This window comes from Lepus europaeus, chromosome 5 (genome assembly GCF_033115175.1).
Source record: "Lepus europaeus isolate LE1 chromosome 5, mLepTim1.pri, whole genome shotgun sequence".
Classification (NCBI taxonomy): domain Eukaryota; kingdom Metazoa; phylum Chordata; class Mammalia; order Lagomorpha; family Leporidae; genus Lepus; species Lepus europaeus.
The window spans coordinates 119,895,426-119,899,741 of NC_084831.1; positions in this window are offsets into that span (position 1 = coordinate 119,895,426).

Consider the following 4,316-nt stretch of genomic DNA (forward strand, 5'->3'; position numbering starts at 1 on the left):
CGTGAACAGTGGCTGGTGGTGGGCTTACCTGTGAACACTGGAGAACTGGCAATGAGAGCAGGAGAGGAGGGCTTGCTGCCTGAGCACGCGGAGAGCTCCAGACTTGAGCCTTTATCTGTGCTCAGGGCTCCACCTCTTGTTCCTAATTGGGTCTCTCCAGATCCTCCACCCCCTCATTGTTCTCCTGGGGGAACACAGGGTGAGATACTTTGATGGACTGACATCACTCGCCAAAAAAAAAAAAAAAAAAAGAAGAAGAAGAAAGAAAGGGAGGGGGTAGAACAGCTAAGGCTGATTTTAGACAATGGAAAGTGGGGGAGGGGAGAGGCTCTCTCTGACCCTGAAACTTTCTGGGCAGCTCTATGGGTGTTTTTGAAGAGCAGGGAAAGGGAGCAGAGCACGCTGAAATAGAGAAGGGCGCTCTGGCAGGTCTAGAATGCCGTTGTCATCCAGAGGGTCGAGGGTGCCCTTCAGCGTCCCCTCACTCTCACCCGGGTCTGCGCTAGATGCTGATCCCTGTCACCGCTGGCTGAGTTGTAGCTTTTGATTCCTGGTATTCAGGGAGCTTGGGCAACAGTGAAGAAGGGATGTCACTCATGATCCTTGACAATTCCCCCAGATCCCCAGATCAAATTGCTGTGCTATTTTGGGAGTCTTTAACTGGCAGGGAGACACCATTCCTCACCCCCTAAGAGGAGTGGAGTGAGAGGCGAGGGTGGGATCTGAAAGGCCATCCTGGAGCTTCCAGTGGGATGGGGAGAGAAACAGGGGAGGGCCAGAGTAATGCAGACAGCATCATGCCCTCTGTTCTCCCCTAGCGACCTTAAAATAGGACTTCGGTGCCCACATAGACCGAGGTTGCTCTTGCCTCCCTTCTTAACTCTCCCCCGCCCTCAGCACCGCATCACGATCACTGTTCCCGGCTCTGTTCTCCCCAGCTTGGTTCCGGGCCATGCTCATTCTTCCACCCGGGGCTTGGTTACTGACAGGTGGCAATTATCCCAGTACACCAGCAACATGCATCAGAGAATATGGCCAGGGAGAGGTGGGCACTGTTCAAGGTGACCAGAGCTCTCAGGGAAGAGTAGAAATGGCTCTTATTTTTCATTATGTCAAAGACAGTGAGTGTTAATACTAAGCCCCAGCAGTGGGAGAGCTGGGACCCCCCGTCGGGGCTGAGGGCACAGCAAACCGGAGTATACTCTGAAGTTCTTCCAGTGACTGGAGGTAGACAGGCAGACAGACTATTAGCCCACTCTTGAAGGAAGACAGAAACCAAAGACCTCTGCTTTGAAGACTAGACAAGGGAAGGGCCTACGGAGAGGAAGCAGCAGATAATGGGGCTGGCTATGAATAAGGGAGAGAAAACTGCAAGGACAAGAGAAGATAAGGAAAGGAGATCCGCCCCCTTCCAGTATAGAGGCGCAAGATATCGGAAGATTTGATTCCCACATTCCAGCTCTGCCCCACTCCCACACAACAGACCTCCAGGTTAAGACCAAAATCCACACAGGTTGTGGCTACTGGTCTTCCTGGGAGGTTCTGGGGGGAAGAGGTGCAGTAAAAAAGGCAGGAATCCCCGAATTCAAGAAGTTGAGGAATGAGGGTGGTGCAGAATTGCCTACTGCTATAAGAATATGTTTGACATTTAGTTGGTTCCTAATTAAACAACCCAATATCAAACATATCACACAGAAGCAGGCAGGAGGGCTTCGCTGGTCCTCTGCCTTCCTCCCCACTGCAAAGCAAGGTCACAGCCGAGACCCCAGACACCACCTGTGTCTGGATGGAGAGCGGTCTCCCTGAGGAAGGGCGCTGACCCCAGATCTTCACCTCCCAAGACAGCAGCTCGTGCGCGTCTGCCCTTCGTGCCATCCCTGCCCTGCTCCTCTCTTACCAGTGCCTGGCCTTTGCTGGATCACGTTGCCTAAACCGGGAAGAATAACTGGCAGGGATCCACATCCGGGCACCTACCCTGCCCCGGCGCTCCCACATGGAGCCTCTCCCCCTGATGACACGGCCCCAGCGCCCCGGGGATCAGCAGTGTCAGCAGCTCCTCCTCAGCTGTGCCACCTGCTCTCTTCAAGGCCAGTCCAGCTGCCCTGGGGCTTTCCGGAGCTGGGGCCGGGGGCTTGTACATCCTGCTTTGCCTTTGCAACAGAACTCCTGACCTTTGCGGTCCTCTCCCACAAGACTGCCGAGGTCCTCGCTGAGGTCGGCGCCCTGGGCCTCTCCTGCTCTGTAGTGCGACGGATAAGCAGTCTGAGACGCTCCCAAAGTGCCTGGCTTCTTTCTTCCACTATCTTGGCCCTTCTCCCCTTCTCCCCATGTCCTCCAGGGAGCCTCCTTAACGTCGCCCTTGGATGTCCAGAACAGAAGAGCCACCTGTCTCATTGGCAGGCCCCAGCCTGAGGTCCAGAAGGGAAGACCTAAGGTCTCTCTCCTGCCTGCAGAAGAATTCAGTCTAAGGCTTCGGCTCAAGGGTGAGAGATGCAGCTCCCTCTGCCAGCAGGCAGCCCGACGTCCTTAGGAATCCCCTCCTCTTCTGGGGCTTTTGGACGAGAACTCCCGGGCTGGCTTCTCCAAGGGCCTTCCCTCAGAGCGATCCAGCCTGGTGCCTTTCTGGGGGAGCTGTGCTTTGGAGAGAGTCAGGGGTGCTGAATGTCCTGTGGCAGGCAGATGCTTCTCTCCACAGTGGCAGCAAGGAGCCTGAGTTATAGCTGCACTGGGGGGTGGGGGGCTTGGACGAAAGTGCGGGGGCGGCAAAAGGGCACTCTGCTTTGGCCCCCAGGCCTGTTCCATGTGTCCTTGTTCCCATTAGCTGGGACACCACCCCTCCTCCCCTACCCCTCCGGCATGCATGCAGCAACTCCACAGTGACCTTGATCTAGATCGATACCTTGTCCCAAGCCCCAGTCAATTCCTGTTGTGTGGCTCCTGCCTTCCAGGGAAAGACTAACAAATGGGCATTCAGTGTGCGGGTTGGCATCTGTGGTATCTGCTTCTGTTCTTGTTCCTTTATGGCTCCTGCAGGGTGTGTGTGTGTGTGTGTGTAATTTTGATTTTCTCACCCTTTCTCCTTGCATGTGATCCCATAAGTCCTAGAGCCCGTCTCTGAGAACTTTGCCCACACCAGAGAGCCAGAGGCTGGGAAAAGGACCAGCAGGAGCTGAAAGACTTCAGTGTTTGAGACACCAGGGGACAGAGGCAGGCTGGGAGTGTAGGGGAGGAGCTGCTGTCTTGGAAGGAGATGTTGGGTGGCGTAACGGGGGAGAAACTTCAGACAGCCTCCCATGAAAGCCCTTCAGCTCTCCTGGAAACACCGCTATGCAGCCTTTCCAAACAGCACCGAGCCCGTCTGAGCCACAAGGCCTGGGTAAGGCCGGCCCCACCGGGAAGAGGGGCTGCATGGGTCCAATGGGGTGATGTGATGTGATGAGAACAGACAGAACAGGCAGAGAAGATGGGCTCTGCAGGGAGCCGAGCTGCCAATACTGGGGGCAGCCTGGCACTGACAAGCCCTGGGGTAAGAGGCCAAGGTCAGGGATCAAGACAGAGGGCATGGGGCGTTCTGCAGGTCCAGAGGGACAGAGGAGAGAGGAATAGAGAGACAGAAGGGGTTGGCGAGGGAGTGTGGTGAGAGGTAGGGGGCAGCCAGGTAACAGTGAAAATAAAAAGAGAAAAAACTATCATGGGATAGGAGAGCGTCGTTCCGGGTCAGTAGTTATTGGACATTTTGTGAGGCTCCCTGGTGAGTGTTGTCTTTAATCCCTGCAGCAGTCCCATGAAGTAGGTGTTATTTCCACGTTGCACGTAAGGAGACGAACCCAAGGCCACACAGCCGCAAGTGACAGAGCCGGGACTGAAACTCAGCTGTGTCCAGTGCTAAGCCAGTTCTAACCAAGCAGCTTGCGAGACAGACAGGAGGGAGAAGGAAAGAAGTGAAGGCTGGGAGGAGGGCGGGCTGGGGAAAGGCAGCAAGTACGAAGTTACAGTTAACAGGAGAAAGATGGCCTGGTGCGCTGCTGCCTATGGTAGGGTGACGAGGTGATAAGGCCGTGCATGGTTTTTAAAAAGCTACAAGAAAGGATTTTAATGTCCTCACCCAAAGAAATGTCTGAGGAGACAGATACGCTCACCCTGATTTGAATATTGCAGAGTGTATACGTGTATCGAAGTATCACATGGGGCCGGTGCTGTGACGTAGCAGGTAAAGCCACCGCCTGCAGCGCCAGCATCCCATATGGGTGCCGGTTTGAGTCCTGGCTGTTCCACTTCTGATCCAGCTCTCTGCTGTGGCCTGGGAAAGCAGTAGA